The sequence below is a fragment of the Oncorhynchus keta genome, chromosome 18, assembly GCF_023373465.1.
Source record: "Oncorhynchus keta strain PuntledgeMale-10-30-2019 chromosome 18, Oket_V2, whole genome shotgun sequence".
Lineage (NCBI taxonomy): Eukaryota > Metazoa > Chordata > Actinopteri > Salmoniformes > Salmonidae > Oncorhynchus > Oncorhynchus keta.
Window position 1 is genome coordinate 44914092 of NC_068438.1, and position 13194 is coordinate 44927285.

The 13194-nt window shown below is 46.7% G+C and overlaps 1 protein-coding gene across 1 annotated transcript in view; it reads left to right on the forward strand.

Moving 5' to 3' along the window:
- The first annotated feature begins 8565 nt into the window (after positions 1 to 8565).
- Positions 8566 to 13194, forward strand: part of LOC118379657 (1-phosphatidylinositol 4,5-bisphosphate phosphodiesterase eta-1-like) — a 182999-nt gene continuing 178370 nt past the window's right edge. Inside the window, exon 1 of the mRNA XM_052468514.1 lies at positions 8566 to 8732. The gene's annotated coding sequence lies outside the window, so the exon portion shown is untranslated. The remainder of the gene's footprint in view (positions 8733 to 13194) is intronic.

The window sequence follows — 13194 nt, forward strand, 5'->3', positions numbered from 1 at the left end:
AGCAGGGTCAGTTACTGTCGTCTGGCTGTTAGCAGGGTCAGTTACTATCTGTCTGTTAGTACGGACAGTTACTGTCTGTCTGTTAGCAGGGTCAGTTACTGTCTGTCTGTTAGCAGGGTCAGTTACTGTCTGTCTGTTAGTACGGTCAGTTACTGTCGTCTGGCTGTTAGCAGGGTCAGTTACTGTCTGTCTGTTAGTACGGACAGTTACTGTCTGTCTGTTAGCAGGGTCAGTTACTGTCTGTCTGTTGCAGGGTCAGTTACTATCTGGCTGTTAGCAGGGTCAGTTACTGTCTGTCTGTTAGCAGGGTCAGTTACTGTCTGTCTGTTAGTACGGTCAGTTACTGTCTGTCTGTTAGCAGGGTCAGTTACTGTCTGTCTGTGAGCAGGGTCAGTTACTATCTGGCTGTTAGCAGGGTCAGTTACTGTCTGTCTGTTAGCAGGGTCAGTTACTGTCTGTCTGTTAGTACGGTCAGTTACTGTCTGTCTGTTAGCAGGGTCAGTTACTATCTGGCTGTTAGCAGGGTCAGTTACTGTCTGTCTGTTAGCAGGGTCAGTTACTGTCTGTCTGTTAGTACGGTCAGTTACTGTCTGTCTGTTAGCAGGGTCAGTTACTGTCTGTCTGTTAGCAGGGTCAGTTACTGTCTGTCTGTTAGCAGGGTCAGTTACTATCTGGCTGTTAGCAGGGTCAGTTACTGTCTGTCTGTTGCAGGGTCAGTTACTATCTGGCTGTTAGCAGGGTCAGTTACTGTCTGTCTGTTAGCAGGGTCAGTTACTGTCTGTCTGTTAGTACGGTCAGTTACTGTCTGTCTGTTAGCAGGGTCAGTTACTGTCTGTCTGTGAGCAGGGTCAGTTACTATCTGGCTGTTAGCAGGGTCAGTTACTGTCTGTCTGTTAGCAGGGTCAGTTACTGTCTGTCTGTTAGTACGGTCAGTTACTGTCTGTCTGTTAGCAGGGTCAGTTACTGTCTGGCTGTTAGCAGGGTCAGTTACTGTCTGTCTGTTAGCAGGGTCAGTTACTGTCTGTCTGTTAGTACGGTCAGTTACTGTCTGTCTGTTAGCAGGGTCAGTTACTGTCTGTCTGTTAGCAGGGTCAGTTACTGTCTGTCTGTTAGCAGGGTCAGTTACTGTCTGTCTGTTAGCAGGGTCAGTTACTGTCTGTCTGTTAGCAGGGTCAGTTACTGTCTGTCTGTTAGTACGGTCAGTTACTGTCTGTCTGTTAGCAGGGTCAGTTACTGTCTGTTAGCAGGGTCAGTTACTGTCTGTCTGTTAGCAGGGTCAGTTACTGTCTGTCTGTTAGCAGGGTCAGTTACTATCTGGCTGTTAGCAAGGTCAGTTACTGTCTGTCTGTTAGCAGGGTCAGTTACTGTCTGTCTGTTAGTACGGTCAGTTACTGTCTGTCTGTTAGTACGGTCAGTTACTGTCTGTCTGTTAGCAGGGTCAGTTACTGTCTGTCTGTTAGCAGGGTCAGTTACTATCTGGCTGTTAGCAGGGTCAGTTACTGTCTGTCTGTTAGCAGGGTCAGTTACTGTCTGTCTGTTAGTACGGTCAGTTACTGTCTGTCTGTTAGCAGGGTCAGTTACTATCTGTCTGTTAGCAGGGTCAGTTACTATCTGGCTGTTAGCAGGGTCAGTTACTGTCTGTCTGTTAGCAGGGTCAGTTACTGTCTGTCTGTTAGCAGGGTCAGTTACTGTCTGTCTGTTAGCAGGGTCAGTTACTGTCTGTCTGTTAGCAGGGTCAGTTACTATCTGGCTGTTAGCAGGGTCAGTTACTATCTGGCTGTTAGCAGGGTCAGTTACTGTCTGTCTGTTAGCAGGGTCAGTTACTGTCTGTCTGTTAGCAGGGTCAGTTACTGTCTGTCTGTTAGCAGGGTCAGTTACTGTCTGTCTGTTAGTACGGTCAGTTACTGTCTGTCTGTTAGCAGGGTCAGTTACTGTCTGTCTGTTAGCAGGGTCAGTTACTATCTGGCTGTTAGCAGGGTCAGTTACTATCTGGCTGTTAGCAGGGTCAGTTACTGTCTGTCTGTTAGCAGGGTCAGTTACTGTCTGGCTGTTAGCAGGGTCAGTTACTGTCTGTCTGTTAGCAGGGTCAGTTACTGTCTGTCTGTTAGCAGGGTCAGTTACTGTCTGTGTTAGTACGGTCAGTTACTGTCTGTCTGTTAGCAGGGTCAGTTACTGTCTGTCTGTTAGCAGGGTCAGTTACTGTCTGTCTGTTAGCAGGGTCAGTTACTGTCTGTCTGTTAGCAGGGTCAGTTACTGTCTGTCTGTTAGCAGGGTCAGTTACTGTCTGTGTTAGTACGGTCAGTTACTGTCTGTCTGTTAGCAGGGTCAGTTACTGTCTGTCTGTTAGCAGGGTCAGTTACTGTCTGTCTGTTAGCAGGGTCAGTTACTGTCGTCTGGCTGTTAGCAGGGTCAGTTACTGTCTGTCTGTTAGCAGGGTCAGTTACTATCTGGCTGTTAGCAGGGTCAGTTACTGTCTGTCTGTTAGCAGGGTCAGTTACTGTCTGGCTGTTAGCAGGGTCAGTTACTGTCTGTCTGTTAGCAGGGTCAGTTACTATCTGGCTGTTAGCAGGGTCAGTTACTGTCTGTCTGTTAGCAGGGTCAGTTACTGTCTGGCTGTTAGCAGGGTCAGTTACTGTCTGTCTGTTAGCAGGGTCAGTTACTGTCAGTCTGTTAGCAGGGTCAGTTACTGTCTGTCTGTTAGCAGGGTCAGCTACTGTCTGGCTGTTAGCAGGGTCAGTTACTGTCTGTGTCTGTTAGCAGGGTCAGTTACTGTCTAGCTGTTAGCAGGGTCAGTTACTGTCTGTCTGTTAGCAGGGTCAGTTACTGTCTGTGTCTGTTAGTACGGTCAGCTACTGTCTGTGTCTGTTAGCAGGGTCAGCTACTGTCTGTGTCTGTTAGCAGGGTCAGTTACTGTATGTGTCTGTTAGCAGGGTCAGTTACTGTATGTGTCTGTTAGCAGGGTCAGTACCTGTATGTGTCTGTTAGCAGGGTCAGTTACTGTATGTGTCTGTTAGCAGGGTCAGTTACTGTATGTGTCTGTTAGCAGGGTCAGTTACTGTATGTGTCTGTTAGCAGGGTCAGTACCTGTATGTGTCTGTTAGCAGGGTCAGTTACTGTATGTGTCTATTAGCAGGGTCAGTTACTGTAGAGTCAGTTACAGTTACAGCCCAATTCTGATCATCTGATGTGATTGGTCAAAATACCAATTAGTGGTAAAAATATCAGAATTGGGCTGCGTGTACTGTCAGTGAGTAACATTAGTTAGTTACTGACTCTCTTATGTCCTCAGCACTCTTTATGACTGTATTAATTAACTGCATGTTGTAGACAATGGAACCTACAGGTAAGTGTTTTTAGTCTCCCTTGGTTCTCTCTCCCCCAGGGGTCAATGAGGAGTCTGTGTCTGAATGAGGAGGTGTAAAGGTTGGGTCTGGCACGAACCGTCCCAGTCTCTGGACTCCACTCCCAGTTCCGTCTCTACCTGCGGCTCCACCAACTGCTGCTCATGGCAGAGGTCAAGGCCGAGTGGAAGAGGCGGGGCATGTGGAAAGAGGACAACCTATGGGAAAGGACTTCACGGGCCGTCAGGGACAACTCACTGGTCAGACTCACCAGGAGGATCTTCAAGTGGACGTGATTGATTGATTGACTGACTGACTGACTAACTGATTGGTTGATTGACTGACTGATTGGTTGACTGACTGACTGATTGGTTGATTGACTGACTGATTGGTTGACTGACTGACTGATTGGTTGACTGAAGGACTGACTGATTGGTTGATTCAAGTGGGCTTGAAAGTAATTTTTATGAATGTAGCAAGTTTTAAGTGACGCCCACCTGAGAATACAGCTCTACCATCATTTGTCTATTTTTGAGAACTGGGCCATCTAAACTCAGCAAAAAAAGAAACGTCCTCTCACTGTCAACTTCGTTTATTTTCAGCAAACTTAATTAACATGTGTAAATATTTGTATGACCATAACAAGATTGAACAACTGAGGCATAAACTGAACAAGTTCCACAGACATGTGACTAACAGAAATGGAATAATGTGTCCCTGAACAAAGGTCAAAATTTAAAGTAACAGTCAGATTCTGATGTGGCCACCAGCTGCATTAAGTACAGCAGTGCATCTCCTCCTCATGGACTGCACCAGATTTGCCAGTTCTTGCTGTGAGATGTTACCCCACCCTTCCTCCATGGCACCTGCAAGTTCCCGGACATTTCTGGGGGGGAATGGCCCTAGCCCTCACCCTCCGATCCAACAGGTCCCAGACGTGCTCAATGGGATTGAGATCCGGGTTCTTTGATGGCCATGGCAGAACACTGACATTCCTGTCTTGCTGGAAATCACGCACAGAACGAGCAGTATGGCTGGTGGCATTGTCATGCTGGAGGGTCATGTCAGGATGAGCCTGCAGGAAGGGTACCACATGAGGGAGGAGGATGTCTTCCCTGTAATGCACAGCGTTGAGATTGCCTGCAATGACAACAAGCTCAGTCCGATGATGCTGTGACACACCGCCACAGACCATGACGGACCCTCCACCTCCAAATCGATCCCGCTCCAGAGTACAGGCCTCGGTGTAACGCTCATTCCTCCGACGATAAGCGCGAATTCGACCATCACCCCTGGTGAGACAAAACCACGACTTGTCAGTGAAGAGCACTTTTTTCCAGTCCTGTCTGGTCCAGCGACGGTGGGTTTGTGCCCATAGGCTACGTTGTTGCCGGTGATGTCTGGTGAGGACCTGCCTTACAACAGGCCTACAAGCCATCAGTCCAGCCTCTCTCAGCCTATTGCCGACAGTCTGAGCACTGATGGAGGGATTGTGTGTTCCTGGTGTAACTCGGGCAGTTGTTGTTGCCATCCTGTACCTGTCCACAGGTGTGATGTTCAGATGTACCGATCCTGTGCAGGTGTTGTTACACGTGGTCTGTCACTGCGAGGACGATCAGCTGTCCGTCCTGTCTCCCTGTAGCGATGTCTTATGCGTCTCACAGTACGGACATTGCAATTTATTTATTGCCTTGTGTTTAGTAGTCTAGATGACATCAGTCAGGAACTGCTTGAACTCAGCGGCAGTTGTGGGTTTTCAAGCATGAACTGCTCGTTTAAAGTCCTGCCATAACATCAATTTACATTTACATTTACATTTAAGTCATTTAGCAGACGCTCTTATCCAGAGCGACTTATCAATAATGGGATTAGGTCTGGACTTTGACTAGGCCATTCCAAAACTTCAAATGTGTTGCTTTTTAGCCATTCTCATGTAGACCTAATTGGCTCATTGGATCATTGTCTTGCTGCAGGACACAACTGCGCTTCAGCTCACAGACGATTGGTCTGACATCCTCTTGTAGAATAATCTGATACAGAGCAGAAGTCATGGTTACTTCTATTAAGGCAAGTCGTCCATGTCCCACTGAGGGGACATTTAACCGTCATCACCACTAGTCTGAAGACCTTATGCTAATCCCTTGGTTTTCACTTCCCTTTTAAAACCCCAACCCAAATCCCTATGTACCCAAATCCCTATGTTCCCCTTTCTCCAGAGAAGTGATTGTGTGTCAGAGAGGGGAAATGGGGTGGTGAATTGTCACAGAGAAAGAACTGTTGGGGTCTACTGGTCTCCCCCAAAGAGATCACCGTTGCCATGGTAACTCGAAATCTGAGTAGTGAAACCCTGGGGGTGTGAGGGAGAGAAGGGGGTGTTGAAGAGCTTATCAAAGGGGCCTTTAGAGATAACATGACTCAGACATTAGAGAACTCGCTCAGTCTTAAAGCAGGACGTAGAGACTAGAAGGCCCATAACCAGGCTCTATTTCCCAATGAGAGACAGACACAGATACATGTCCATCAACCAGGCAGACACAGAGAGATGGCAATCAACCAGACAGACACAGAGAGATGGTCATCAACCAGACAGACACAGAGAGATGGCAATCAACCAGACAGACACAGAGAGATGGCCATCATCCAGACAGACACAGAGAGATGGCCATCAACCAGACAGACACAGAGAGGTGGCCATCGACCAGACAGACACGGAGAGATGGCCATCAACCAGACAGACACAGGGAGATGAAAATCAACCAGACAGACACAGAGAGATGGCCATCAACCAGACAGACACAGAGAGATGGCCATCAACCAGACAGACACAGAGAGATGGCCATCAACCAGACAGACACAGAGAGATGGCCATCAACCAGACAGACACAGAGAGATGGCCATCAACCAGACAGACACAGAGAGATGGCCATCAACCAGACAGACACAGAGAGATGGCCATCAACCAGACAGACACAGAGAGATGGCCATCAACCAGACAGACACAGAGAGATGGCCATCAACCAGACAGACACAGAGAGATGGCCATCAACCAGACAGACACAGGGAGATGGTCATCAACCAGACAGACACAGAGAGATGGCCATCAACCAGACAGACACAGAGAGATGGCCATCAACCAGACAGACACAGAGAGATGGCCATCAACCAGACAGACACAGAGAGATGGCCATCAACCAGACAGACACAGAGAGATGGCCATCAACCAGACAGACACAGAGAGATGGCCATCAACCAGACAGACACAGAGAGATGGCCATCAACCAGACAGACACAGAGAGATGGCCATCAACCAGACAGACACAGGGAGATGGCCATCAACCAGACAGACAGAGAGAGATGGCCATCAACCAGACAGACACAGAGAGATGGCTTTTCAACCAGACAGACACAGAGAGATGGCCATCAACCAGACAGACACAGGGTTTCTGGTCATCAACCAGACAGACAAAGAGATGGCCATCAACCAGACAGATTTACAGAGTGGCCATCAACCAGACAGACACAGAGAGATGGCCATCAACCAGACAGAATAAAGATGGCCATCAACCAGACAGACACAGAGAGATGGCCATCAACCAGACAGACACAGAGAGATGGCCATCAACCAGACAGACACAGAGAGATGGCCATCAACCAGACAGACACAGAGAGATGGCCATCAACCAGACAGACACAGAGAGATGGCCATCAACCAGACAGACACAGAGAGATGGCCATCAACCAGACAGACACAGAGAGATGGCCATCAACCAGACAGACACAGAGAGATGGCCATCAACCAGACAGACACTGGAGCAATCTAATACACGGAGAGAATAGAGGCTTACACCTATGGTTGCTTTTCAAATAGACATTGTGTACAGTCTGTCATTGTGTTTCTGTTCATCTCGATGATAAAATGCAGTTGTCTGATGATTTACTGTGTCCATGTTGTTGACACTATCTTTCCCCATCAAATAAAATATTTGAAAGAACCACCCTTCACTTGTCATGCGCTTGGGTTGACAGTGTTAACCATGTGTTTGGGGTGACAGTGTTAACCAGGTGTTTGGGGTGACAGTGTTAACCATGTGTTTGGGTTGACAGTGTTAACCATGTGTTTGGGGTGACAGTGTTAACCATGTGTTTGGGTTGACAGTGTTAACCATGTGTTTGGGTTGACAGTGTTAACCATGTGTTTGGGTTGACAGTGTTAACCATGTGCTCGGGTTGACCGTGGGTGGAGGGAAGGAAGGAAGGAGGGGCAGCGGGTTGAATCAGCCTGTTTGTCTTTTCTTGTGTAAAGGTCACTAGCGGTTGTTGCTGTCTTCGTGGACTCTCATTGGTTGGCTGATTTTGAATTGTAAGGTGCATGGATCCCTGATGACTGGAGCTGGCAGACTTTGAACTGCCACTGGGGGAATTGTGGGAAGGAAACCACGGAGAGAATCGGCCAGATTCTCAATAACTCACTGCACTACACAATAACTCACTGCACTAGATAATAACAGACTGCACTACACTATAACACACTGCACTACACAATAACTCACTGCACTACACAATAACTCACTGCACTACACAATAACTCACTGCTCTAGATAACACACTGCACTACACAATAACTCACTGCACTACAACAGAACACACTGCACTACACAATAACTCACTGCACTACACAATAACTCACTGCACTAGATAATAACACACTACACTACACAATAACTCACTGCACTACACAATAACTCACTACACTACACAATAACTCACTGCACTACACAATAACTCACTACACTACACAATAACTCACTACACTACACAATAACTCACTGCACTACACAATAACTCACTACACTACACAATAACTCACTGCACTACACAATAACACACTGCACTAGATAATAACACATGTTTTATTATTTACTTCACATTTAGGTTGGTTAACTATTTCACTTACTTTGGCAATGTAAACATATATAAATCCCTTTGAATTAAATTGAGTTCCAGACAATGAAATAACTTTAGAATTCAATTGTTGTGGTCTTTTTCTTGAGCTTCAATTTCTCATTTCAGATCAGTAGGATTCCGTGTGTAGTAGGCTATTCAACCCCTCCCCCCTCCATTAGCGACCTAAGGGCAGAATTTTCAGGAACCCGTTCCAATAAATCCTTTCCGGGTTTTCACACACTGCCTGGTCTCTAAATGTACTTACGGGTTTGAATGGGGACTTAGGGTCTTGCTCGGGACAGTTGGGCACTCCCTTCGCTACTGGAGGGGAACAGGATATTATTGATGTGCTTCATGACATGGAAGACAGGAACCTGAAGGAATAATATTGTGTTCAATAGATGTTAATATTTTATTAGAAGTTGATTCTGGTAAAATCGGACTAACGTAAGTACCTATTTATTTTATTTGTTGGACGAGCTGATACATTTGATGGAAAAATCAATGTGGCATATGCTGCATGTGTTCTTGGCACAACGTCAAGTGACCATGTTGTCGTTGACAATGTTAAAGTTGCAAGATTGTTTTCATGAGATGAGCTCGCGCAAGAAGGCGACAGCAGAAGGAACCAATGAACTTGCTGACCAATGAATGCGCCTGCCCTTGTTTTTTGAGTTAGGCTACTGTGGTTACCACATAAAACAATGTCAGTCTTATGTTTTGAATAGGCTGTCGATCCAATGTTTTGTCACAATTTGTCTTATATGCCCAAAAGAGTTTTTAAAATAGTTTTGTCGTTCATTAGAAAGACACAACAATATGATATTTATGAAGACTTTATTGCGTGCCTTACATTTTAAGTTTTTGATTAGGCTGTAATTTTCTTTTTACTATTACACATTTTAGGCTACGTTCTTTCTTTGTGGTGCAAACAGCCTAATTAAGTGAGCATTGAAGGCATATGAATAATTTGACATCGAAATCATGAATTAATCTGCAATATTGATACCAACCGAAGTTGTGAGAGTGCTTTATGTATTTTACATTAAAAAAAAAATGCGCTTAATATTACTTTGCACCAGAATTGGTTGATGGGAATAAAACATGTCTTTTACCATAGCCACGAGAAGTCGGGCTGCTGCAGCTCACTCTGATACATCGTAAGAATTGTATTTTTATTTTTAATTCCTCACAACATTAATGATCAAATTCCGTCCCGCCGGTAGCCGTCACATAAAGAAATATACACGGAACTCCCCCTCCGGGCCCTTGGGGTTTTCTGAGAGAGAGGGCACTTTATAAATGAAGTCCCACGGACAAAGCCCCTAAAGTTCACTCCTCACCCGTCCCTCCAACCACATTTTGCAGGGTAACCACAATCTTCACTTTGTCAATTTTGTCAAGCCTACAGGTAGGTAGAGTGATACAGACTTTCTCCCGCCTCTGTAGAGTCAGTTACTTATTCGTTTCTGAGTAAAAAAAAATTTAAAAAAAAGTTGGAGCCGTTATAGTTGAAGTTAATCATAAATTACGCCATAGTCCCAGGACGCACTCTGTTTACACTGACTCTTCAGTGAGTCCGTTGGTCAAAGTGTCACACGAAGAGTCATAAAGATCAGGAGCAATACAACAGCCCATTAAAGTAACAGGATCTCAGTAACCCCCAGTCTCCCCATGCATATCCCTCATCTATCAGACATGGCAGCTCCACTACAGGGATCAGATGGCCAAGCCTGGGTGCCAGTATGCTTCAGTCAACTTGTCCTGGTCATGCATGGTTCTTCCTCTGACACAGTGATGATAATGACCTAAACAATGTTAACAGCACCTGTGTTTGTTATAGGATATCTTTGTGTTGGGTGTGTTGTTTTACTAGGACATTGAGGTAGACACCGGTGCAGATTATATCTAGGCCTGAATGTGTACAGAACATCAAACACACTCAAATGTTATTGTCTGTCTCCTGGACACTTGTGGTGACAGGGTGATGGACAGTGCATCTGTGTAACTCCATTCAACCCTTCCTCTCTCTCACTCAAGGGAAAACAATCCCACTTGCACAGGAAAGGAATTCCCCTTGTGAATAAGTAAACAGTCTTCTCGTTGTCACAGGGATCTGTTGTGTATCTGTGTATATGTGCATGTGTTTGTGGGAGGGTAAAGGGATTTCAGTGTAATGTGAGTGGAGTACTCTGGGGTGGTTCAGTTTGTGGGGTGTAGGGTTGGAGTGGAGTACTCTGGGGTGGTTCAGTTTGCTGGGTGTAGGGTTGGAGTGGAGTACTCTGGGGTGGTTCAGTTTGCTGGGTGTAGGGTTGGAGTGGAGTACTCTGGGGTGGTTCAGTTTGCGGGGTGTAGGGTTGGAGTGGAGTACTCTGGGGTGGTTCAGTTTGCGGGGTGTAGGGTTGGAGTGGAGTACTCTGGGTGGTTCAGTTTGCGGGGTGTAGGGTTGGAGTGGAGTACTCTGGGTGGTTCAGTTTGCTGGGTGTAGGGTTGGAGTGGAGTACTCTGGGTGGTTCAGTTTGCTGGGTGTAGGGTTGGAGTGGAGTACTCTGGGTGGTTCAGTTTGCGGGGTGTAGGGTTGGAGTGGAGTACTCTGGGTGGTTCAGTTTGCTGGGTGTAGGGTTGGAGTGGAGTACTCTGGGTGGTTCAGTTTGCTGGGTGTAGGGTTGGAGTGGAGTACTCTGGGGTAGTTCAGTTTGCTGGGTGTAGGGTTGGAGTGGAGTACTCTGGGGTGGTTCAGTTTGCTGGGTGTAGGGTTGGAGTGGAGTACTCTGGGGTGGTTCAGTTTGCTGGGTGTAGGGTTGGAGGGAGTACTCTGGGGTAGTTCAGTTTGCTGGGTGTAGGGTTGGAGTGGAGTATTCTGGGTGATTCAGTATGCTGGGTGTAGGTTTGAAGTGGAGTACTCTGGGGTGGTTCAGTATGCTGGGTGTAGGGTTGGAGTGGAGTACTCTGGGGTGGTTCAGTTTGCGGGGTGTAGGGTTGGAGTGGAGAACTCTGGGTGGTTCAGTTTGCTGGGTGTAGGGTTGGAGTGCAAACAATGTCTTTGTTAGTATAGTGAGTCCTAATGAATATTTTAACTATTTCTCTCAGAGTCCTGGAGGAGTAGAGCAATGGAGAGATGGATTTGTGTGGGAAAGGAGGAGGAGAGGACTGGAGGGGGAAGATATTGAGTTGAAGTGAACCCATTTCTTTGTGGCTCCACTGCTGTAGTGTGTCAGTCGAGACGGACAATGATGTGAACTGTAGGGAGACTGTGTGTGTGTGTGGTTGTGTGTGAACAGTAGGGAGACTGTGTGTGTGTGTGGTTGTGTGTGAACAGTAGGGAGACTGTGTGTGTGTGTGTGGTTGTGTGTGAACAGTAGGGAGACTGTGTGTGGTTGTGTTTGTGAGAGATGGAAATTTTGAAAATTAACAAACACAGTGTGAGAGGAGAGGAGTATGAGGACAGTCAGCCTGTGTGTGTGTGTTCTCTGTGTCTCTGCCCAGTGTCCACTCTCTCTTCCTAAACACTGCCCAGTATCCACTCTCTCTTCCTAAACACTGCCCAGTATCCACTCTCTCTTCCTAAACACTGCCCAGTATCCACTCTCTCTTCCTAAACACTGCCCAGTATCCACTCTCTCTTCCTAAACACTGCCCAGTATCCACTCTCTCTTCCTAAACACTGCCCAGTATCTACTCTCTCTTCCTAAACACTGCCCAGTATCCACTCTCTCTTCCTAAACACTGCCCAGTATCCACTCTTCCTAAACACTGCCCAGTATCCACTCTCTCTTCCTAAACACTGCCCAGTATCCACTCTCTCTTCCTAAACACTGCCCAGTATCCACTCTCTCTTCCTAAACACTGCCCAGTATCCACTCTCTCTTCCTAAACACTGCCCAGTGTCCACTCTCTCTTCCTAAACACTGCCCAGTATCCACTCTCTCTTCCTAAACACTGCCCAGTATCCACTCTCTCTTCCTAAACACTGCCCAGTATCCACTCTCTCTTCCTAAACACTGCCCAGTATCCACTCTCTCTTCCTAAACACTGCCCAGTATCCACTCTCTCTTCCTAAACACTGCCCAGTATCCACTCTCTCTTCCTAAACACTGCCCAGTGTCCACTCTCTCTTCCTAAACACTGCCCAGTATCCACTCTCTCTTCCTAAACACTGCCCAGTATCCACTCTCTCTTCCTAAACACTACCCAGTATCCACTCTCTCTTCCTAAACACTGCCCAGTATCCACTCTCTCTTCCTAAACACTACCCAGTATCCACTCTCTCTTCCTAAACACTGCCCAGTATCCACTCTCTCTTCCTAAACACTGCCCAGTATCCACTCTCTCTTCCTAAACACTGCCCAGTATCCACTCTCTCTTCCTAAACACTGCCCAGTATCCACTCTCTCTTCCTAAACACTGCCCAGTGTCCACTCTCTCTTCCTAAACACTGCCCAGTATCCACTCTCTTTCCTAAACACTGCCCAGTATCCACTCTCTCTTCCTAACCACTGCCCAGTATCTACTCTCTCTTCCTAACCACTGCCCAGTATCCACTCTCTCTTCCTAAACACTGCCCAATATCCACTCTCTTCCTAAACACTGCCCAGTATCCACTCTCTCTTCTTAAACACTGCCCAGTGTCCACTCTCTCTTCCTAAACACTACCCAGTATCCACTCTCTCTTCCTAAACACTGCCCAGTATCCACTCTCTCTTCCTAAACACTACCCAGTATCCACTCTCTCTTCCTAAACACTACCCAGTATCCACTCTCTCTTCCTAAACACTGCCCAGTATCCACTCTCTCTTCCTAAACACTGCCCAGTATCCACTCTCTCTTCCTAAACACTACCCAGTATCCACTCTCTCTTCCTAAACACTACCCAGTATCCACTCTCTCTTCCTAAACACTGCCCAGTATC